Below are 25,790 nucleotides of genomic sequence, written 5' to 3'. Positions count from 1 at the left end.
TGAATGAACTCATGTGGCTCTTAGCTCTTTCTGACTGACTTATTTTATTTAATATTCATGAGGTCCATCCATGTTGTCAACAATGGCAGTATTTGATCTTTTCTTATGTATAAGTAGTATTCCATTATATACATGTACCACATCTTCTTCATCCAATCATCTATCAAAGGGCACTTTGGTTGTTTCCATGTCTTGGCCAACCATCAATAATGCTGCAATGAACATCAGGGTGAATAAATCTTTACAAATAAATGTTTTCAAAGTTTTCAGGTAGATACCAAGGAAAGGGGTTGCTGGGTCATATGGTAACTCTATTCTTAATTTTTCAAGCAGCCTCCATACTGTTTTCCATAGTGGCTGTACCAGTTTATATTCCCACCAGCAGTGAATTGAGGGTTCCTTTTCCTCCACAACCTCTCTTCAACACTTGATTTTATGTATCTCGTTGTAGTTTTGATTTGCATTTCCCTATTGGCTAGTGAAGTTGAGCATCTTTTCATATATCTGTTGGCCGTTTGTATGTCTTCCTGTGGGACGTGTCTGCTCAGGTCCTCTGCCCACTTTTAAATTAGGTTGTTGTTGAGTTGTGTGAGTTCTTTACGTATCTTGAATATTAACCCCTCCTGGGAGCTGTTGTTTGCAAATGTCTTTTCCTGTTTGGTTAGTTGCCTTTTATTTGTTGGAAGCTTCCTTCACTGTGAGGAAGTTTTTCAGTTTGCTTTAGTCCTATTTGTTTGTTTTTGCCTTTAATTCCCTTGCCTTTGGAGTCAAGTTCATAAAATTTTCTTTAATACCGAGGCTCATAAGTTTAGTTGCTGTGTTTTCTCCTATGTAATTGTTTCAGATCTTATATTTAGGTCTTTGATCCATTTTGAATTAATTTTTATAAATGAGGACAAACTGTAGTCTAGTTTCATTCTTTTGCATGTGGCTTTCCAATTTTCCCAGTATCATTTATTAAAAAAGCTTTCTTTTCTGCATTGTATGTTTTTGGCTTCTTTTTCCAAAATCATTTGCCCATATGCATGTGGTTTTGATTCTGGGTTCTTAGTTTTGTTTCATTGTTGTGTGTCTGTTATTCTGCCAATACCATGCTGTTTTGATTATGTAATATAATTTGAAGTCAGGGAGTGTGATACCTCTGCCTTGTTCTTTTTTCTCAGGATTGCTTTGGCTATTCAGGGTCCTTTGTGGTTCCATACAAATCTGTTGATTTTTTGTTCTATTTCTTTAAAAGGTGACATTGGAATTTTGATGGGGATTGCATTAAATCTGCATATTGCTTTGAGTAATGTGGCCATTTTAACTATTTTGACTTTTTTCAGTCCATGAATACGCAGTATGCATTTCACTATGTCTTTTTCAATCTCTAAATGCTTTATAGTTTTCAGTATGTAGGACCTTCACATCCTTTAAGTTTGTTCCTAGGTATTTTATTCTTTTTGTTGTAGTTGCAAAAGGAGTTTTTTTATTTCTCTTTCCGAAATTTCATTGTTAGTATACAGGAATGCAGTGGATTTTTGTACATTAATTTTGTATTCTGTAACTTTACTGTATTTGTTTATTGTTTCTAATAGTTTTTTTTTTTGGTAGAATCTTTAGGGTTTTCTATATAAAGAATTATGTCATCTGCCAAAAGTGACACTTTTAACCTCTTTATCCCTAATTTGGATGCTCTTTATTTCTTTTGCTTGATTGCTCTGGCTAGGATTTCTAGTACTGTGTTGGATAAGAGTGGTAAGAAGGAATATCCCTGTCTTGTTCCTGATTTTAGAGGAAAAGCTTTCAGTTTTTCTGTTGAGTATGATATTAGCTGAGGGTTTGTCATATATAGACTTTATCATGAAAGGTAGTTTCCTTCTATACATATTTATTGTTTTAATCATAAATGGGCATCATATTTATGAAATGCTTTTTCTGCATCTCCTGATAAGATTATATTACTTTTATCTTTTGTTAATGTGGGATATTACATTGTTCTATTACAAAGAACCCAGAATTGTTAATGTGTGGGACTGCATATGTTGAATCGTCCTTGTCCCTCTGGAACAAACCCCACTTGATTGTAATGTACTATTTCTCCATATATTATTGTATTTAATTTGCTAGTATTTTGTTTGGGATTTTTTCATCTGTATTTGTCAGAGATATTAACCTGTAGTTTTCTTTTTTGTGTGTTATCCTTGCTAGGTTTTGGTATCAGTGTTTTGTTGGCCTCATAAAATATGTTAGGAAGTGTTGCCTCTTCTTCAGGTGTTTCGAAGAATTTGAAAATGATGCTATCAAGATCTCCTTTGAATGTTTGGTAGAATTCAACAATGAAGCAATCTGGTCCTCGACTTTTCTCTCTCTTTTTTTGGAGGTTTTTAATGGTTGTTTCAATTCCCTCCTTGCTGATTGGTCTAAGAACTTACCCATTTCTCCTAGGTTGTTGGTGCCATGTACTCTTTCACTACTAGGATTGTAGTATGATCCTTTGTATTTCTGTGATGTCTGTGGTAACTTATGTTTTCACTTCTGATTTTGTTTATATGAGTCCTTTTTTTTCTTAGTGAGTCTAGCCAGGGATTTGTCAACTTTATTAATCTTTTCAAAGAATTAGTTCTTTGTATTAATTTTTATATAATCTTTTTGTCCTATATTTTATTAAATTCTGCTCTTATTTTTATTATTTTCTCTTTTCTGCTGACTTTAGGCTACTTTTGTTCTTCTTTTTCCAGTTCTTTAGTATGTCATGTTTTTTACTTGAGATTTTTCTTGTTTCTTGAGATAGGCCTGTAATAATATAAACTCCCCTCTCATTGCTGATTTTGCTGTATCCCAGAAGTTTTTATATGTCAGACTGTCATTTTATCTGTTTCTATATATCTTTGATCTTGCCTTTTATTTCTTTCTTGACCTAGTCATTTTTTAGTAGTATGTTGTGTACTACTCCACATATGTTCAAATATGTTCCACATATTTGTTGGAGTGCGGTTCATTCCTTTTTACAATTGATTTCTAATTTCAACACATTATGGTCAGAGAATATGCTTGGTATGATTTTAGTCTTCTTAAATTTGTTGAGGCTAGTTTGTGCCCCAACACATGGTCTATCCTTGAAACTGTCCCATGTGCACTGGAGGAGAATGTATAATCTGATGTTCTGGGAATGAAAGAAGGCTCTGTAAATGTCAGTTATGTCCATTTGGTATAATGTATCACTTAAGATTGATTATTTCTTTATTTATTTTCTGTTTGGATAATCTATTTAGAGCTGCCAATGGAGTGTTTAGGTCCCCTATTATGATTGTGTTTATGTCAGTTTCTCCCTTTAGTTCTGATAATAGTTGTTTTGTATATTTCAGTGCTCCCTGATTGAGTACATTTTTATTGAGAAGTGTTATGTCTAAATGATGTAGTGTCCTTTTATCATTATAAAATACTCATCTGTGTCTCTTGTTACCTTTGTTATCTTCAAATCTATTTTGTCATATATAAGTATGGCTACACCTGGTTTTCTGGGGATGCCATTTGGTTGGAGAATCATTTTCTACCCTTTCACTTTGAGTCTATCTTTGTCTTTACAGCTCAGATGTGTCTTCTGAAGGTAGTATGAGGTTGGGTTTGTTTTTATTTTTTTGTTTTTGATACAGTCTGCTACTCTGTGCCTTTTTATTGGTGAAATCAGTCCATTTACATTTAGGGTAATTATTGATGTATGAGGATTCCCTATAGCCATTTTATCTTTTGTTTTCTGATAGTTCTCTTCTTCCATTTTTTTTTCTTTTTTGTTTTTGTCTGTTTTTTTGTTTGGCAGTATTCTATACAATTTTCCTCTGTTTTCTCTTTTTTTAAGTTTTGTGTTTCAGTTTTGTGTGTGTGGTTTCTTATGTACAATAGTCTTTTTTTTAATGCATTGGGTCTCTTTTTTGCAAACTCAGACCTTTATCCTCTCCTGTGTTTTTGCTGTCACAAATTATCCCTGTTAGTCCTGTGTTCTTGGTGATCTTATCCATAGTTTTACGATCTTTTGTTCCTTGTTTCAGGTAGAATAACTCCCTTGAGTATTTCCTGCAATGGGGGTTTTCTGGTGATAAATTCTCTCAGCTTCTGGAAAAGTCTTTATTTCTCCTTTATATCTAAAGGATAACTTTGCTGGACGTATTATTCTTGGCTGGTTATTTCTCTTAGTAGTTTGAATATTTGGTTCCACTTTCTTCTTACTTGTAGGGTTCCTGCTGAGAAGTTTGATGATAGCCTAATTGACTCTTCTTTATGAGCCACTTTCTTTTTTTCCCAGACTGCCTTGAGAAATCTTCCTTTGTCTTTAATTTTTTGATAGTTGTGTTACAGTGTGCCTTGCAGAATTGAGGTAACTAGGTGTTCTGTTTGCTTCTTGGATTCAAGGATCTAGCTCTTTCCATAGGTTTTTGGAAGTTCTCATCAACTATTTGAATAGATTCTCTGTTACCTTCCCTTTCTCTTCTTATGACATGCTTATTATTCTTATATTGCTCTCTCTGAGGGAATCAGATAGTTCTTGTAGAATTCTTTCACTTTTTTATGCTCAAGTCTCCCTTTTTCCCTCTGCATTATTTCTAGAATTTTATCTTCAGTATCACTAATTCTTTATTCCATCTGGTCTGCTCTATTTTCTAAGCTAGCTAGTTTATTCTTGATTTCTTTATTGAATTCTTCATCTCCAGAATTTCTATTGTTTTTTTTAGAGTTTCAGTCTCTTTGTTAAAGTACTAATTTTGTTCATTGATTTTGTTTCTGAGTTCATTAAACTGCCTATCTGCGTTTTCTTGCATCTTGTTGTTTTTTCAGGGTTGTAATCTTGAATTCTCTGTCATTTAAATCATATATTGTCATGTCTTTAAGTTTATTTTCTGGAAATTTTACTTTTTCTTTCTTTTCTACCTTGTTACCTTGGTTATTAATGGTATTTGACAAGCTCCATTTTTGTCTAGAAATCTGTGTATGAGTGGCACTTTTTAAATAGATTGATAAGAAGCCTTTCTATGGTTTTCCAGTCAATGGCATAAAATCACATGTTTTTAGCTCTCTTGCATGTCTCTAGCTTTCCAGATCTCTTCAGGGTGGTGGTAAATGGCCTGTGTTCCCTAGGAAAATGGATGTCTCTTCTGTGACCCTGTTATTCTGGTCCCAGGGGACCAACCCTGCAGGGGCACTTGGAGGGCGATGGAGTTCCAAATCCATGAAATCCCAGTGATGTCCCCTACAGACAGACACCACCACCAGTGCAGCCAGCATATGTGGGGGGCAAGGTGTTTGGAGAACCCACCACCTTCTTTGTTGCCTTGCCCTCCCAGCAGTGGTGGCCTCAGGCTTTTGCAGAGTGACCCTGCATCTACACAGGGCCCCAGGGATTGGTTGTGAGTGTTCTAGAAATGCATGTATTCTGTTTGGAAAGATACTTCAATCTTTGACTAACATCAGTATCCCAATTAAGAGTCTATTTTTGTTTGATTCCCAGTCAGGGCACATGCCTAGGTTGCAGGCCACAGCCCCCAGCAACCGCACATTGATGTTTCTCTCTCTCTTTCTCTTTCTCCCTCCCTTCCCTCTCTAAAAATAAATAAATAAAATATTTAAAAAAGAGTCTATTTTTATTTTTACATTTACTTAATTCTTATTAATGTCTTGTTGACTAGTATAGAGCTTTGTCCTCACCCACTTTGAACTGTACACTCAATTCAGAAGGGAGAAAACAAGGCCCACTGCCATTCATTTCACGGAAATTCAAGTACTCTGTATTTATAAATATAGCATAGGTTTTGATGTAGTCAGTGGGATAGAAAGAAAGGACTTTAGGAGTCACAGTGAGGCTTGGCTACATGGATCTGTAGCTGGGGAAATTAAGTGAGGGGAAAGTGAAGTACAGGAGTCTAGATGTGAAAAGATGCATCCATGACCTAGAAGAGTTGGCGATCCTGAAGCAGTAGAAAATGGGATACAGTGGGGCACCATAATCTTGTTGCCTCATGCATTTCTGCATAAAGTGCAAAGATGCATTCATATATTTCAAGAGGCCTTGCCTGTTAGGATGAGGCTGGTGATTGAGAAAGGTGATGGAGAAAGGGTTTATTGCTCTCTCATGGTCATACTCTTCTCATTCTTGAGCATCTAGTTTTGAAGTTCTTATAAAAACAATGTTTAAAAAAATAAGCCCGAGTGGTATGGCTCAGTTGGTTGGACCTCATCCCACAAAGTGAAGAATCGCTGGTTCAATTCCTGGTCAGGGCACATGCTTGGGTAGCAGTCCAGTCCCCAGCTGGGGTTGTGTAAGAGGCAACTGATTGATGTGTCTCTCTCACATTGATGCTTCCCCCCCACCTCTTTCTCCCTCCCTTTCCCTCTAAGAATAAACAAATAAAATATTTTTTAAAAAAGTATAAAACGTAGACATGAATCTGGATAGAGAGTAATATTTTTGTGTCAGTGACAGAGATGAACCACAGGGACCCATGATGTAAGCCAGATGCTGGGGATAAACTCTCCCCCCCCACCCCCCGCCCCAGAGAGTGGTGAGATACATAGATTGGGCAGAATACTTAATTAATTTTATATCATTATAATTGATCATAGTTAATTAAAAGTTCTTTTTTAAAAAGTACATCTTATCCATATTTAGATAATTTTTCATGTTTTAGTATTGATATGGGTCCTTTTAAAAAAATCCATATACTATTAGCCTTAAAGACACAAGGACACACAATAAATTCTATTACAAGAATTCAGAGACTCATCCGTGCATGCAATGATTATGATTGTGAGCAACCGAGGAAAATTAGTGTGTAATGTCTTAATTAAAGCTGGGCAACACAATTTACAGATTGAATTCTATTAAATTTTCAGAGTGGTATATTTTTATTTTGCTTTCATGTAATTAATATTTAGCATAGCTCTTTGGGTAACACATTGCATTATTAATGTACATTTCGTGAGAAATATAACTGTGTAAAAAAGTCTTTTTGGAAAATAGCCCATAAATTTTGCTATTATATTAAAATGCAAATTTTGCCTCTGGCTTAACAATTTAAAATACTTATGAGTTGCATTTTTGCTTGTTTAGAGATATTAGCAAAGAAAAATTGTTAAAATCTGTTTGATTTTTGCATGGAGGTCTGTTTTCACATTTTTAAACCTATGCTGGTAATCTTTCCCAGTGGCATTCTTAACTCATAGATATTATGTTACTATTGTTTTTGCTTTAATCCTGCTCTAGTTTCCTTTAGAAAAACTGTGACTTGTATCAGTAGCATATTACCAAAGCTACATGGCTATTAAAGTTCAAGCCTTGGGATAAAAGAGTAAAAATTTCAAATTCTTATCATTGGTTTTGTCAAAAGACATTGTTGTTTTGGTTATGACATTCCCTCTAAAGCAGCCTCTGCGAAAAACACCATTTGTCTCAGTTTAACTATAAGAAGTCCACAGAAATCCTTTCTTCATTTTTTTTAAAATAAGCTTTCAAAATATCCCACAAGAAGAAAAATGTAGTTAAGCACAAAACTGTGTAGTGTTTGGTAACACCAAATAAATCTTCTGAGCCTTTTGTATTGACAAAATTAATGAAGAAGGAGTAAATAAAAACTCCCCAAACTTTTTAATTCCTTAATGCCCAAATAGGGCTATGTGAATGCTCCGTTAGTCATGGTATATCTCAGATCAGAAGTGAGAATCCTCTGAGTATAATAAGGGGCATCTTGTGGGGTTGAAAAGAAAGTGGATTTCCTAACTCTGGGTTGTAGCTTGTTCACACACTATTGTTCCCCGTGCAAACACCATTGCTCCCATGTCTCATTTGCTTCCACTCTTTCCTTCCCACTCTCTGCAACAGAAATTGCGCCTCTCAGTGACTCTGTGTGTGCCTGAGCGTAACCAGAGAACACCAGCCTTTCCCTAGCAACCCCTCACAGGTGCTGCTTCCCTCCCAGAGGATCAGATTTAGAAATACGTGAAAACAGGACTCTACTATTTTTTATTTGGTGAACATATTATACCCAATTCCTAAAATTTATCAGAAATTATTGTCGAACAGGTGATCATGTGTTGCATAGCATAATTTCATTTTTATTAAGCATTTTTAAAAAACTGCTACTAGTAATTACCTTCACATCACAAGATAAATGCTTTCGTAAGCTTGTGTTACTCTTATAGAATTTGAGGAGAGGGTTATTTTGTTTTGTTCTCAAAGGATAATTTTCCAATGAGTTTTAGCTCTTTCAAAATCAAAGTTCTTCTCCTTGAGTTTAAATATTTAGTATGCCTTATTTGTCCTGGGAAATAGGAGAGACTTTTTCATATACTGATAATACGCCCATTAATATTCCAAAGCTAACTAACTACCGCAGACCGTTAATTTGTTCACCCCATGCATACAAATATTAAACTTCTCTCTTGTGTGTTACTTCTAGTTTTGAAATGTTTGTAATATCTTGGAATTTGAGGTTCATTTTGGAATGTCTCAAATCAGCAAACAAAATATAGTCCATTAGAAAATTAAAACAGCATTGGAACAGCAAGACAGAAGGATAGGTAATTCTCACATGACCAACTAAACGAGGTCAGAGTTATTTCTCCAATTATTTTTTAAAGCCTCCCCTACAAACCAAGAACCACCCTGTGTTTGCTACAAAGTGTCTTTAGTTGGGGAAACAACTAAGAAAATAATTCACTGCTGTCATTCATGTTTAACTCCCAGATTATTTTCAAATTAAAAAAAGCCTAAAATTATATAAATTCATTTCAAGGGAGTATATGGAATAGTCTCCATTTTTATTTTTGTATTTGTAATACTAAAAATATGACTGCTATATTAAAACAGAACCTCGACTAATATTATTTAATTTGCACCTAAAACTGTTTATAAGTGAAAAGGTAAATCACTGTAAAGAAAACTTGAAGGAAAATACAGGACAGTTGGAGCTTGGCTACGGCAGCCATGCTGAAGGCAGAACCTCACTCTTGGCGGGTCAGGACATGGCGGTCCTGTGCAATCCTCTCGAATTCATAGGTATTCATTATTTGCAGAGAGGCAAGATTTATCAAAGGCTTCTTGGATCCAGGGGCCTTGTGATGGGGAAGAAACACATTACCGGGGTGTCAATTTTAACAGTAACCAAGACAGCTCTGTGGAGCTGCTGCTTTTACTGCCTCCCTCCTGGAGACCTACCTGGTCTCTCTCCCCACTGGGGCAGCTGCTGCCTCCCATTTCTTTTTGTCTCTTGCACAAGACTCTTTCTTTGTCCACCTTCCCTGTATGCGATGAGAGATTGGCTTATGTGATTCCTGAGGCCCAGAGTCCTGTCACCTGCTGTCTGTAAGCTGGACACTCAGGAAAGCTGGTGGTGGTATCGTTCAGTCCAAGCTTTGAGGCCTGCAAACAGGGAAGCTGATGGTTGAAGTCTCAGTCTGAGCATGGGAGACCGATGTCCCAGCTCGAGTGCTCAGGCAAAAGGAGTGAATTCTCTCTTTCTGTGCTTTTTGATCTTTTCAGCCCTCAGTGGATTTCGATGATGTCCACCCACATGGGACAGCGATTCATTTTGTTGAGTCAATTGATTCAAATGTTAATCTTGTCCAGGATCACCCCCCCATGCACACCAAAATCATGTTTAGACAGATCTGGACACCCAGTGAGCCAGTCGAGTGGACACATACAACTAGCCATCACAACCTCTAGGTCTGAGTGGCCTTGGCTTAGGCACCCATTCTTGTTACACTCGGATACAGCCAGAGCGCTGCAGAGATTCCAGATCCAACAGGACGGTGAGCAGGGCACACTCATTTAGATAGCCTCTGAGCTGAAAATAAGCGTTTGTGGTCTCTAGGACATCATTCACATCAGTGGTGGGGACGCTGAAGCCTAAGAGTAATCACACAGCAAATGAGGACAGATTCGAAACCAGACCCCAGTTCTGGTTAGACTAATTGATAATCAAATATTATCACCATTTATCCGAAAATATTTATTATAGACCAGTGGCACATAAGATATTATTATGTGACTAAAAATAACTTAGACATATGAGGGTTTTTTTCTTTAGGAAACTAATATATAAAATAGACCGAAGTAATGTGGAGGGGCAGTTAAAGGACTGTAAGAAGGAGTGGCGTATTAGAAAGTTGTGAGATGTTCAAGATCAATTTCTGAATCTGCTAGATCACTTTGACTATTTTTCATTTTTCTTTGTGGTTTTCCTTTCCATTCTAGGAACCCATTAATACCATGCTCTGCTTTGGCCTAGAATCCCCTTCTTTTCCCACTCAGTCCTTATCAGAATTTAAATGTATTTATTCCCAGTAGAACAAATACTTCTCTCATATCTCTCCTTTTTTTTCACATTTTTTAACATTACTATTTGACACAATTCTTTCTAGGTTGGCATTTTTTTTTTCTTAAACTCTCACAGGGGTATCCAACCTGCAGCCCAGGATGGCTATGAATGTGGCCCAACACAAAATCATAAATTTACTTAAAACCTTTATTTTGCTCATCAGTTTTTGTAAGTGTTTGCATATTTAATCCATGACCCAAGACAACTCTTCTTCTTCCAGTGTGGCCCAGAGATGCCAAAAGGTTGGACACCACTGCCTAGCGCTATGTTTACTCTGATTATATTATCACTGTAGGCAGGGAGGCTGTTACTGCCAATTTTAATTTTAATTTTCTGGTTCATTTCAACATGTAGTTATTTTGACTTAGATATTATAATAGAATGGAAATCCAAGTGTCCATTAAAAAAATGATTGGAAAAATAAATTATGATACTTCCACGTAGTGAAACATTACAGTTTTGAGGATTAAAGATGCACCCGTACTGACATATATCTTACAGTACTGTTCAGTCGGCTAAAAAGCACACAGCAGAAGAGGGTGTACAATGTAACAAAACTATGTTCATACCCAGATTAGCACACACATTTTTACACACACACACACACACACACACACACACAGAAGGTCTTGAAAACTATGCAAAAAAATTGTCAACAGTGCTTCCTACCAGGGAGTGCAATAGTTACTTTATACATTTCATTACATTTTGAAATTTTGCAATAAGCCTGATTTTATATTATAATAAAATTAATTTGTTACAAAACAATAAAATAAGAAAAGAACAGTTGAAAAATACCTATAACTTTAAAGGAAATACTCATTCTACCCCTAGTTTTTGAATTGCTGTGATGAAAAAGATGTCTCATATGTTATAGTGCATTGCATATAAAATGTCAACAATTTAATATCTAACAGTTACAAGTGTCATTTGTAAATAGATATATATTTTTAAATTATTTTATTATCTAGGCTTTGTGTTCTAATGTTTCTAAAGTTTTTCATATTAATAGAGAAGATGTATATATATATATATATATATATAATACATATTAATATATATCTTTACCTGGGAATTAACAATTTTAAGCAAATTTAATTTACTATATGTATTTTAGTTGAATAGAGAACTTAAGTAATAATAATAACTCTACCAGTCAAAATGACAAGCTATTATAACTTTGTAGTTATAATATTTTATACTTTGAAATTTCATCCAGCTCTCTAATACAACATACTTGATTATTTTGTGATTAGATTTTGGAGCAAATAAGATGTGATAATTAGGTAATTACTCTTTTAAGACATCGTAATCTAAACCGCCCAGGCCCCACTGATCCTGCTGCTCGCAGCTCTTACCCGCATTCCTTCAGCGTGACGGTCTCTCTCTCGCTTCACGCCCAGATACGCTCCCCGGTTTAAGGCTGAGGTTCCCTTCGTTGTCTCACCTCTGCCCACTGTCAGTTCCTTCTGGCTTTTCTCTCCTCGCCCCCCGCCTCCCGGTCGCTGCTCCCAGAGCCATTCTGGGCAAATGCTCCCTCTGCCCAAGTTGTTCTCTTCCGAGTTGCCACAGTTGCGAAACAGAAGGGTTGTAAATAAGCAACATGTCCTTTCAGTTTTCATCTCTCCAGAACCCTGCTGTTCCTAACACAGAAATGGGCTTAATTGAGTTCACTAAGTTTCATAAGCAATAAGCTGAACTCCGTAATCCAGATAGACTTGGAAGGGCAAGGAAAATGTGGAACTCAATGAACTGCAGCGAGAGCATGAAGATTATAGGACAGTCCAAGCAGATGAGGGTGAAGGCGTGCTGTCTGGATCTACAGCGGGGATGGTCTGCCGGTCACGGTAAAACACACGTCTAATTTATGCGAGTTGTCTGCAGTCAGCAGTGGTGACCTTCTTGCTGGTCTTGCCGTTCCTGGACCCATAGCGCTCACAACATGACTGTCACAACACCCATGCCATCTTTCACCTGGCCGAAGACCACATGCTTGCCATCCAGCCACTCGGTCTTGGCCGTGCAGGTGAAAACCTGGGAACCATCTGTGTTGGGCCCAGCATTTGCCATGGACAAGATGCCAGGACCCGTGTGCTTCAGGATGAAATTCTCATCATCAAATTTCTCCCTATAGATGGACTTGTGTCTTGTGCCATTACGGCATGTGAAGTCACCACCCTGCAACACTTCTCGGAATAATTCCGTGAGAGCAAGAACATCTGTAACCACACCCTTTCTCCCCACCGCACAGAGCATGACAGTTGTCTCCTGTCTTTGGAACTTTGTCTGCAAACAGCTCCAAGGAGATGCAGCTCAAGGGCTCGCTGTCTACAGCAGTATTGAAGAACACAGAGAGGCTGACCACGACTGGGCCCGGGGAGCTCTGGGGCAGTGGCGTCTGCAAGGCCCTTACTGCAAACTTTATATATTTTTTCCATTTGGAAAGTCTTTAATGAGTGTTTAAATAGAAATAGCATTGGGGAAGTTATGGGCTTTGTCATTGGTGCAGGTTTTAGTGTACCACCTGAAACTGAGGCTTGATAGAAAACTTCGAAGGGAGAGCATGAGTACACTGGGCACCTAGAGGGATGAGGCCAGGTATGGCCAAGGAGGGGCAGGGAGGTTGGCACACCCACAGATTGCTGGCTCACAGCTTCTCTAGAGAGCAAATGTAAAACAAGAATCAAGATCCTGTGACTTCCTGGTAATCCAGAGATCTATACAGGGATGTGGGCAAACGTTTGTGGCACCCACTGACTTGCAGCCTCCGCTCTGTCAGGAGAGATTTCCTTCACCTCCTCTCCTCTCTTCTTGCTCTCAAAGGCAAAGCCTCTCTCTCTCCTCTCATTCTGGGACTTAGGGCGGCCAGTTCCCATCATTCAGACTTTGCTAAACCACAAGCAGAGTGGTTGTCTTGTGGAAGCTGCCTTGGATGACAAAGTACCAGCCTCGAGGGTGCGGGCTGTGACCCAGGTGGTGAGGCATAAAGGAGGAGGGTGCCTGCGTTCCTGGGGGCAGTGACTTGCCATACCAGCCTCGTACTGCCTACCTCTGGATCTTTTTATTTATTTTTATTATAATTGATGTTCAAGTGCAGTTTTCTGCCTTTTACTCCCATCCCAGCCCACTCCTACTGGAAAACTTCAGACGAAACATTCTTTACTTACAATTTTTCTTTTGTTTTCGCTCAGAATTTGAATAGCTATTTCCAAGAACCAGATAATTTAAAATTTCTACTCTTTTTTAGTCTTGCAAATCTGATGCACCCAGAAAGGAGACCTAGCCAAATAAGTAGTGTAATTTGATTTAAAATTGCACTGCTGATACTAAGAACAATTGTTAATTTTTCTTTAACTCCTTTTTTGTCATATTTACCAGACAGCATGGAAACTATAAATACATTTAAAAAGCAATCTGTGGATAACCTTTTCTTTTTTCCCTTTCTACATCATTCTCCTAACAGTTCACTGTTGTTCCAACGGTTAGAGCAGGCAGTTAGGTAATGAACGAAAGAGGAGGGGAGCAGAAGGAGCGGAAACCCTGGAGAGTAACTGGCGTTGTTCCGCCAAGTGAAGCAAACCTTCCTGCTTACTCGACTAGGCAGAAAAGAGAGATTTACAACCACCTTCAGGGTAACTGGCATCCTTCTGCCTGAACAACAGGGGAGGAAGAAAGCACGAGGGGAATTCCTTGTACTAAGTGCGTTCTCAATGGAAGCCAGATGATGAAGCAGAACGATGAAGCATGCACAGGAGGAACCAAAATGGTTACCATAAAAGGGGGAGGAGACTAGCGTGGGAAAGTCTGGGGAAAAAGATCGGATTAACAGAAGGGTACGAGCCCCAGGAAAACCAGGAAAGAGATTGGATAGTTTGAAAGAAAGATGGCACTTTCCCAAAACCCAACGAAATATTTAAAAAACTGAAAACCTGACAAAGAACTCAGCGTATGCCCTCCTTGGAGAACGCGTGTGTCCTTCCTTCTCTTGGGCACTTAGGTTTTTGCCTTCTTGTTTCGTAAACAAGGGGTCCAAGGGTCCCCACCAGACTTGCAACCAGGGCAGCAGTGAGCAGCGGCCAGAGGACTCCCGTTTTGCCTCTGTAACTCCCTTTCCTGAGTCCACACAGCCACTACCCTATAGCCTGGCTGCTCTCTGCCCTCTCCAAGAGTGTACTTCTTCTTTACACTCTAATAAATCTTGTCTCTATCTCTTAAAACTCATCCTACATGGGTATCCCTGAAAATTCTGTTCCTGCGATACCACTGAAGCACCTGACTCCTCTGATTATGTGTTGGCCATTTTATGATAAAAATATTGGGAAGTTACATTGGGTAGGAGGTATCCATTAATTTTATGGTTGCGTGATATTTAGGACTGCCCTTTCAAAGTAAATGTGAAAAGGATATTATTAGAGACATACAGACCTATTTTTTAAAAAATGTTTTGTTTGTTTTTCCACAAGCAGGTGAGATACTGAGGATAAGGTGTCTGGAATAGGAGTCTAGATGTAGGGCGCTCACGGGAGGCACCCATGGTCTCTCATACATAAATAAAAGGGGTTAATTGCTTGCTGTTCACACTGCTGGAGAGGAAGGGATTTTCGTTCGGATTATGAGGATGACCAAATACATGACACCCAGCAGACACCGGAGAGGTGAGTTCCGCAGATTCTCACATGAACCCCAGCCACGGCGGGCAGGACACAGTTCCCACTGAGGGGCCACATGGGGGTTGAATTCAGGAACAGGGTGAACGAGGAGAGGCTGGGGAAGGCAGACTTTGTAGTATTAAGAGGGTCAGGTGACCCTTGACTCCCAAGAGATGATGTGGTTGACTTCTTTCAACAATACCGGTAGTAGCAGGGAATTAGACCTGCACCTCAAGAATAAGCAGGAACTACATGTAGTCTTTTTGATAAGGAGACCTGTTTGGTGAGGGGAGCTTGTTCGTGGGAGTGGCTTTGGGAGGGGAGCTTGTTAGACCATTCAAGGCCTTCCCAGGTCCACCAGATGTCGAGCAGCACATAATATCAGGCCTGTGTTTCAGGCCTTTCAATGCAAAATGACTTCTATGTTGTCTTTGGTTTATGAGGAACAAATATCATTTCTGATAGTTTTAAAAATATGCTTAATTATAAAGGCAAAAAAAAAAAAAGACTCATGGAAATTCCAAGCCCAGAATTATGAGGACATCAGGAACCAAACCTGTGTTCGGTGTGTTTTGAAGGATGGTCTCTCCTTCCCCCTTTCATGGATGGTCTGCTCAACTCTGTGTTTCTGATCCTTGTTCTGTGTATCAGCTCTTCTGCTGCCAATAACCTTGCATGCCCCTTGTGAGCACCACTCTCCTCAGCTGCGGCGGTACTTCCTTTTGTAGCTCTGGCGCCTGCCAACAACTGGCACCCCTTCTATGCGTATAGGTTCAAATGCTCAAGACAAAATTGGACTATCTTAGACTTTGGCATTCTCCTGGAGGCAGCAATGCCAGCCCAAGTTAGGTGCTTATGGCAAGCTTCTGAATGAGCTACCACTGAGAAAGACGTCCACTCTTACATAGTTGACGTTAGCTGATGTGGGGGTTATGTCAAAACATGGCTCAACAATGGAGCAAATAATGGGGGCACCGGTGTGAGGTGTGGGGGTGCAAGGCCTTGAAAGGTCCACAGCAGAACACCTCAGAGCATCAAATCAGTGCCCCTCGGCAGTTTCTCTTTCAGCAATTCGATAATTTCTCAGCCACCAAGTCAGATGAGGGAATTAGCCTGTCGTCTTGTTCTTTTGCTGCTCGCCTCCATCTTCTCTAGTTTTCATGCTCTAATATGTTGTTTCTTCTTTCTTTCTTGTTCTCTTTACTTTGAAATATACAGCCATTGCCTTGATCTAGGCCCCTTTTCCTTCTCCTTCAACTTGGGGCTGTTGAAGCTGTCCCCTGACACCTCCAGACTTTCTCTCTGCCAGCCCGCCCTACATCCGGCCCAGCAGGTTCTAATCAAACGCTGCTTGCAATAAGTTCCTTTCCATGTCCCTTCGTCCCTCCGGAATTGTCTTCAAAGCAGTACCTTGAATTCATTTCTGTGTTTTTATATATCTGTCCTACTTCTTTTCAAAAGGAGACGGTTCTTTCGGAAGTTTACATCTATATAAAGACTGGAATTATTGGGAAGGAAATCAAGATTTTAAAAAAAATGATAACCCTCCATATTTTTATATGTTTTGTTTTACTTGTCTATTTCCCAAACCAGATTATAAGCCCTTGTAGACAGGGATTAAGTGTCATGGTTCTGTCTGCCCCAGTACCCAGTTAATAATACAGGCTTTTGATGATGGTGATACTGTCCATATCCTTATTCTTTGAAGGAATTCATAGTGAGTTATTTGCATTACGTATTGTTTATTTGATCCAACTGCTTACAAGAAATTAAGTACAGCTATTGTGTCTTATTTAATGGGATCACAGAGTGGGAAATAAACTGGCTTAAATGTGACATATAACATCTTAAAAGCCACAAACTGAATGGTGAATCCCAACAAGGAATTTGTGATCTTACAGAAAACTTAGTGATATTACAGAAAACTTCCTTGTTGATTAAAAGATGGGCAAAACTTTTTATTATGGTGGAAACATTGCTTTTGGTCTTTTTAAAAAAAAGGTAAAATTCATAGAATTAAAATGATGAAATATGAGTATTTCCTCAGCAGAAAATCACCTAATAATGAGATCTGCTGTAAATACATGTTTGAATTAAATAATAATTACTATTTCAAATGCAAAGTATGCATTAAAAGATACATATACCATTAACCATGTAATTTATTGAAATCCATGATTTATTATTGTTTACTTTTTACTTTGAAATGTGTTTATTCTTGTATCACCTTATATTCAATTCACGAGGAAAGGCCACACGTATGGAAATCAGATCGTCTCAGCTGTAGGATCTGGTGTATTTTAGCATTTATATGCTATATTACTGATTTTCTATGTGTATGTATATGTGATATGATAGATATTCAGAAATGATACATTTTGAGAAACTAGGGCAATGCATTATGATCAGCTGTGGAAAAGTTTTCATTTAAAATTTTTCTTGAAATTTGAACAAAAGATCCTTAAACAGTTTATTTATCTTCTATTTATATAAGAATTAACATTTTACTTATCAAACTTTTGCAATGCTCTGATTTTTAAATCTAGAAAAGGACTCTCTTCTCCAGCTTCTGGGTGTGTAAGTGCATACAAAGTGTTCATCCTACTCTGCACTAAGAACGTTGATTGACAGCTGATAAAAGTGATCAGAAGTGCCCGTCATATCGAAACTAAGTAGTGCAAAAAGGCTCATAAAAGCTTCGAGTTAGCCTGTCAATATCGGCATTTCATTAAGGATTAATTGGGCCAAATCTTGTTAATAAATCTCAACATGTCAATCAGCCTATCACTAAAGTGTGTGACTTGCATGTTATATTGTATGCCTGCATATTCATGGTAAAGAAATGAGGTATTTTGTCTTTTTTTTTTGTTTTTAGTTTATCTATATGGCATGCAGTGTCAAACATTTTTAATTAAGGTCAGATCAGAGCATACACATAGCCAAGATAAATTTTAATATTTTCCATAATCAGAAAAATAGGGGACAATATCTTTTTTCTTTGGAGACCATTCCAGAATTGATTTTATACTTATTCATAAATCAGAACAAAATTAATTTCATTTACAAAGTTAAAATAGATCACTTTGCATGTCCAACTTAGTATAATATAAGACAGTGAAAAGCTTGTTAAAGTTTTACTTAACTCATTAATTAACCAGGCTCTCATGACTCTCCCTGTCATATAGTAATAATAAAAATATCATTTATACATAGTAAATATAAAAATAGCTGTGTTACTTGCAGTCATTAATAAGCATCTTATTTAAATAAAAATAAGCTTATCCATTGCATAATGAATATTTATTGATAATGTACTTTGTTCTCTGTATTCTGCAAAGTCATGGGGAAAAATGGTAAACAAAACAGATACAGTGCTTATACCCATGGAGTTAACAGTTTACTGATGAGAAATGCAGGATATATAATTTAAATTGTTTTACCCTGCAAAATCACAGCTCTAGCAATACCATGAAGGGGAGGTTCACACACTGTGAGAGTCCATGATGGGGAGACCTGACGTAATGAAGCAGCTCCAGAAAGTGTTAAAGAGGTGGCATGAGTTTGGACCTGAAAACTGATAGGAATTAGTGATGGAGAGAGCCAGTGAAGGGTCTGCCCAGTCAAAAGGGCTGCACAAAGGCCCATTGGCTAGATGGAGTTCAACAAATTCAGGAACCGTTGGGCGTTAAATTGTGTTACCCCAACAAAGATATGCAGGTTCGGTCCCCAGTCAGGGCACATCCAGGAATCAACCAATGAATGCATAGATAAGTGGAACAACCAACTGGTATTTTTCTCTCTCTCAAATCAGTATTTTTTTTAAAATGTAAAGATATCTTCCTCACTGCCAGGTTTTCCTTCTTAGTGTTTGTATTTGCTTTTATTTTGTCATTATTATTTATCATAAGTATGGGAAAGGAATGATCAGTAGCAGGCCTGGAGGCCTCCGTTGACTGAGGCCATTCCTGAAAAGAAGTTTTCTTGAACTATGTTGGTGACAGCTGCGTGGCCAACAGGATGCTGTGTGCTAGTGGGAGAGCCGTTGTCCAGGGACTGCGGTAGCGGGCTGTCCAGGGTGCTCATGGGACACACCTCAAATCCATGGGTTTATGTGGCATGGCCCCCTGGGAACATCATGTACACTGTGTCACACTGCTAGTATAAGATGGAAATGTTCCAGGCCAATGTAACAGCTCGCTTTGTTTAAACCATGCACCTATGTATGTACTTCATTTGTTAATCAGGGCCAGTGTGTCCTGATTGATAAGAAAGGCCTGGGAAGTTGTGTTAATAACTCTGGATATTTCTCTACTCTGTATATATACCATTTGGTTACACAAATCCTTAAAATCATTAGTAAAGCTTGATACTGGGTAAGTCTTATTTTTGAGTCTCATTCGACAACTAAAACCTTTGTGTCTTATCAATGGATGCGGTGGCATTCCAGATGACTGAAGTTGCTAGAAATCTCTCTCATATGAGTCAGTACTAGACTATGGTCCCAACACAGTTATCTGTGATAGTTACAGTTCCTTCGAGGCAATGCATTATCATATATGATGCAGGGAAGAAATATGTATACGTGCATAAAATGCAGCAAAACTGCATTAGTATCTGTATCCCTGGGTTTGCATAATGACATAAAAACTCACCAGTCTGACCACTGTTTTGCTATGACACAGCCTCTCGAATACTTAACAGTTAAAAATAAATAATTTATTCATTTGGAATCAAACTGTTTTAAAATTTTAGAAATATACATTTCTTTACTGAATTCCATATAAACCAAATTTACAAATGGGAAATAATGCTTTATTTTCAACATTCCATCTTCTTTCAAAATTTGTAGCCTAGACAATGTAGGTATTATTTATGAGAAGTCGAGATATAACATACTATATTTGTGTCTTCTTTTGTTTTTGCTGCTACAATGAATATTACATGTTTCTTGAGCTTGTTATTTTCCAGATAAATGTGTATTCCATCATATTGTAATTAGGACCATAACATTTCCTAGAATGTTGCTTACATCTTAATGAAAGAATAATCATGCGACGGAGCTTTATATTTTTGGACCTTATATTTACTTCTTAGTGTTTTTTTCACCTAGCGGAAACAATTTTCATTGTTTTGCATTTCGGATGCATTGTGTACAAAATGGAAACAAAGATATTCTTAGAGAATGGGAATGAGTATTGCCTGGTGATAAGAACTCAAATATCTACCTGGATCCCCATTTCTCCCCACCTTTTACAGATTTTTAAAATCCTCTGTTCCCTCTTATTAAGGATGTTTTGAGATATATCCTTATCCAAAGCGGTTATTATCCTCTTTGGATCTTTGTTAACATTGCTCTTGTTTCTGCCTCTTTTCAAAGATCGTCTATACGTAGAGAGGATTTTGGTCGACAGGGACTTGGGAATCTAAAATGCCATCTGGATTCAGGAGAAATGGAGTCAATATCAACTACAGCATAATAAAAAAATAGTCCCTCTTTGTGTAGTCCCTTTAACTTTTCAAAATTTTCACATCACATAGTGGTATTTCTAATATAACTATTATCATCTGCAGCACACAGAAGCGGAGATCTCATCTTGGTTTTGTTGACTGGATTAGAATTAACAAACTTAAAATCTCTAGTGGATTTTCGTTTGACTTTTCCCTGGAAGCGGCTGTGTCCTTTGTTGATGCACATCGAGGTGATTTAAGATTGGCCCTAAATAAACCATCTCCTCATGGGCAGTGAAGCCCGACAGCAGCACCGGCACCCCAGACCCATAGTGGTGGGCTCGCCCCTGGGACTCCCATCGGTGTCCTTGTCCCCCTCTGGGCTCTGTCCTGCTCTGGAAGGAGTGCAACCGTCCACACGGTTTGCTCAGGCGTATGTACAGGATGCGCTTCGGTCGGTCGGTGGTGAAATGTGGACAGAAGTGAAGGAGGTTACTTCTTCCTGGCAGGAACTTTTCAGAGCTGGCACACTCTTTGCCAACCTCTCTTTTTCCTCTCTCATGATGACAGATGTATCTGACATGAAAAACTGCAGTCAACCAGAAATGGACACGTATGATAAATGAGAAATAAACCTCTGTGTTCTAAGTGACTGATATTTTGGAGTTGTTTGTTACTGAAGCCCAACCTAGACCGGCTTGCCTGGTACAGGTTTGCTGAAATTATTACGGACTCTAGAATCCTGTTCTCTGATGCTGCTACTCCATTTTTAATATTCTGACCTAATTGTGGTCAAGAGATTTCTCTCGATTCTCCATTGCTAAGAGGGCACCATTTAAAAGGACTGCCAAAATTGGGTATCAGAAAACTGAAACAAACCCAGAATCTAGCCCATGTTTACTGGCTCCACCGTTCTGTGTGGAACCCAGGGTAAAGCATCTTGATAGGAGTGTGGCCTTTCGTTTCTGCTCTGGGATAGCCACTGAGTGGCTCTCACCATCTGTGGCAGACACTGCAGAACTGCACAGATCAGCTGTCCCTTCAGGGAAGGACTCCTGGCCTGGCTGTGAAGACCATCTGGTTAACTCCTTCAGGTCCACCTTGGCTTAGTCAAGGCCGAGGCAGAATAAGGGGGAAACACCCAGCCCTCCTGTTTCCGCGGGGACTTCTCTGGTGGGGACCCTGTACTCCGAGGCCTCCATCGGCTGGCATAGTCTCTGTCAGATCTGCATTGTCATCTGGCCTTTCCTCCTGCTCAATCTTGTTTCTCCAAAGATGTTACTTTCCAAGATACTTTATAATCCTGACTTCAGTTTGGTTGGCATCTGTTTCCCGGAGGAAGAAATCTACATAATATTTACCTTCTTTTGGGGAGTACCTTTGTAGATAAAGTGAAAAATGAATGAATGAATGGACTGAAGGCTTACCCCAGTCCATGGCTAGTTTTCCTCCTCTTCCTATGGCTATTTTTCTCAGTGCCTGTCTCCTGCCTGTGTTTACCCACTGGGCAGCTTTACTATCAGCAGGATAATTATACCTTATCACAGAACAGTCATTTATAACAGCTCTATAACAGTATATCTAAGTGTGTATTCTTGGTTCTGCTGAAATTTTGAAATAAAATATGGTCGATAATTTTCTCAAGTGGAAAGTCGAGACATTAAAAGTGACTTCCCCACAGAGGTGTGGGAAGAATCAATAGCTAATGTTCTTGGAGGGCTCACCTTTGCTCAGGGTTTGCAGGAACTAAGTTGTTTAACTCCCTCAGCAGGTGAGGGTAGGTACTGAGACACAGAGAAGATAAGTAACATATAGTTAGTAGTAACAGGCTGAGCTGAGACTGGAGCCTAGACAGGGTGACTCCCGGCTCATTGACTTAACCCTCTGCTCTCTCCCCTCTCTCAGTCAGCTCTGTAAATACTTAGCAACTTGCTTACCATCGATTTAAGCTCACAGTTTGTTGGAGTAGGTGTTCAATAAGCATTAACCACCATGACTATCTATTCATTTTCAAAGTTAAAGAAAAAAACTGAGTATTTTCGATATAAAGAAATTTTTAAAGTCAATTTAATGACTTTGGAGTTTATTTTGAGGGCAGTGAGGATTATTGAAGAGTATTAAGAAGGGGCTGACATTTCATACACATTAAAAACGAGGCTCTATTTGTAGTACAATCCGTGAATTGAACTTTGCCATGAATGCAGGTAAGAAAATGCTGGAAAACATCCTGAGTAATGATGAGGGCTGCCTGACCTACAGGTAGTAGCAACAAGCATTGGAAGAACAAGATTTGAAAAAAATAGGAAGCTCTAATTATAGACTGAGTCTTGCTGCAAATTTGTGTCATGTTAGTCTGGGCATTTAATCCATCTGGACTTCAGTTTACTCATTTGTGGAAAGGAGTCATTTGAGTGAGGAAACTGCTCAAGGTTTTTCAAGTGCACAGTGTCTATTCAGATACAGCGAGAAGAGGAAGAAAGGGGAGGGGGAGGGAGGGAATAGGTGAGCTGAATCTGTAGGCACAAATATAGAAACAATTCAGAATGACTTTAGAAGCTTTGTGCATGTATGACATCAGTAAGAAAGTGTTTATTTTTTCAGGCAAACATATAAAGGAAGTGCATTTTGCTCTCATTGTTGTGTGTATCTATGTTTGTTTGTTTGTTTGTTTGCTTTATAAAAAATATCCCTTCACCTTTTTCACCGCCCCATTCCCCCCAGCCCCCTTCCCCTTCTGACTTCCCCAGCTCTTTCTCTTCGCCTGTTTCTATTTTCTTTTTTTCCTTCCTTTGCATATTGCCTTATCATTTTTCACCACATCACCCGCCTTCAAACCCCCTTCCCCTCTGACAGTTGCCCATCTATTCTCTGAGCCTGTTTCTATTTTATTTTGTTCATTCCATTGCATATATGAATGAAGTCATATGGTACTTGTCTTTGTCTGACTGGCTTAACATCCTGCTTTCTGTTCTTCTAGCCTCTCAATTTACTTTTAAACTCCCTTACCCCAATAAACCTGTATTTCTCTAGTGCCTTGAAAGAGAATTTGTGACATCTTAGACCTGTCTCTTAAATATGAATAGAGAGCATCAATCATAGTGGGGTTGTTTTGTAAGTTTGTGAAAAACATTAAGCAAGCTCCCAATTAAACCAGTTTTCCTTTAAAAGAACTCTAGGATTTATGCAAATCCCGTGAACTTTGGCAGTCGGGGAAAATAGATATTCGCCATAAAGAGTAGTGACTTGCATCCGTATCTCAAGCAATACAGATAATTGTAGGGAAAGTAAAGAAACATGCTCCACTTTATCCTCTTGTGCTTTGGCAAATTGTGTTGCATCTGCTACAGGCCTGGCAAAGTAAGTGTATCATTTTGAAAATTGCTGCTGAGTGTGGTGATTGCGCACGACCACAGCAGAGATTCCCAAAGTCACTGCAGAGCTGAGCTGGCAGGGTCACCGAGTGTTAGCGCTTCCATGGCTCTCTGTCAGTCTGCTGAATAGCTGACATCAATTTCAGGAGACAGAAAAGTGCCAGACCATTTGCACTTGGCAAAACTTCCAGAGATAATGGTTGAATGAATAAAACTTCTCCTAACTTACTTGTACTTCAAGAACCCCATGATGTTTCTTGAATTGTTGCATTAACTGGGAAGGCTAAATGATCACTAGCTATCGTTCTAAAAATGTTTCAAAAAAATCTGTGTTTTATTTTAAAATATCAGTGAATGTAAGTTTATCAGTGGAGATTAATACCATGCCAAATATTTATCCTAGTTTGGGTAAATATGAAACAGTCTTCATTTTGCCTATCTGGAGTCTTTCTACACATTGTAGCCAAAGAGAGTTTCTGAAATGAGAATCTTATTATGGCATTCCCTGTTTAAGTATCTCATTGTCTCACCTTCTATTTCAACCACCTTAGTAGGTTAATTCATGAACTAATGTTATGTAAGTAATTATACAAATTTAGTTGCTTTACACAACAAAAATTATTTTCTTTCCTTCAGTTTCTGTGAGTCCGTGATTAGGAGTGCTTTGATGGATGGTTCTGGCCGGAGGTCTCCCCAACTCTGTGGTGACTTGTTCCCTAAAGCTGGTTCTTTGAAGGTGTGCCCTCACCATGTGGTGGCTCGTTTATCCCCAGACTGTGTGCCTCAAGGAGGCAAGGCAGAACTCTGCACTGATTTTTATCAGCTAATCTCAGAATTAATCTGCTTGCCTCTGCTGTATTCTATTGGTCACATCACATGGTCAGCCAGCATTGATGCATTATGGGAAGAGTCTACCCAAGATGTGAATAATGGAAGACAGAAATGATTGGGTACCATCTTGGAGGCCGACTATCATAGTTGGTGTTCATTTGTTCACTTTGGAATACAGTCCCAACTGTAAGACATTGCTTATAAACCCTGCATGATATAATCACTTTTATATCTTTAGTTCCATCCTGCCACTCCCTGGATCATGCTTAAACCATATGAAAATTCTTATCAAGTCTCCTAGTTCATCATACTGTACTCACTCTCCTCTGAGATCTCATATTCCTATTTATTTAGTTGACTCACACCTACTTATTTTAAAGTTAAGTTATCAGATACTACTCTTCTCTGAAAGAAAAGAGTAGTATCTGATAACCTTGACTTACCTACCAATCATGGATTGGTGGCATGATTCTGTGCTCTGCAGTATCTTGCCTTTTTAAAATAATTACCTATCACCTATTGTTTTGTATGATTACTTTTTCATATTGTGTATATATTAGTAGACTTTGAGATTTATAAAGAAAGGGGCATTTTTATTTTCTTTATCATTCTGCTTCATTGCCCTTCCTGTGCCTAAGATGTAGAAATATTTGCTGAGTGAATGAATGATTATACAAATGAGTGTAATAATGATTATACAAATGAATAGATTAGAATATCTTGACTCTCAGTGAGTGACATTTAATTTACTTTTGATACTCTAAGACAACAGACATGATCTAATAGTCAAACTCACCTATTCATCATTTTTATTTAACATCTCTTTTCAACTTTATAAACAGAAAAGAAACTCTAGTGTAATATATCAAGACTAAGGTTTACTTTTCTATAGAATAACACTGCTAATTTGTTAGTTCCATAAATATACATCCTATATTTTCTTTCAATCATCAGTAATAAACTAATGAAAATTATTTTATCTTTCTAAGGTATACATCAATACTCTGATATCTGAGAATTAGTGAAAATCAATTAAGATTTTCTACCAAATTAAAAAATATGTATTTTCACAGCTGTGAAATTACAATGTTGTGGTTAAAACAAACTGAGTCAAATATTTCACATCTTTAAATTTAGTGTCA

The 25,790-nt window shown here is 38.3% G+C and overlaps 1 protein-coding gene and 1 pseudogene across 4 annotated transcripts in view; one reads left to right on the top strand and one right to left on the bottom strand.

The window, feature by feature from the left end:
* SPAG16 (sperm associated antigen 16) overlaps positions 1-25,790 on the top strand; it is a 738,021-nt gene that overhangs the window by 208,860 nt on the left and 503,371 nt on the right. The window lies entirely within an intron of this gene.
* On the bottom strand, positions 12,200-12,620 carry LOC114493995 (annotated as a pseudogene).

Source organism: Phyllostomus discolor, chromosome 4 (assembly GCF_004126475.2).
Source record: "Phyllostomus discolor isolate MPI-MPIP mPhyDis1 chromosome 4, mPhyDis1.pri.v3, whole genome shotgun sequence".
Taxonomy (NCBI): Eukaryota; Metazoa; Chordata; class Mammalia; order Chiroptera; family Phyllostomidae; genus Phyllostomus; species Phyllostomus discolor.
The sequence above is the reverse complement of the archived record's forward strand: the minus strand, read 5'-3'. Positions and strand labels throughout refer to the sequence as shown.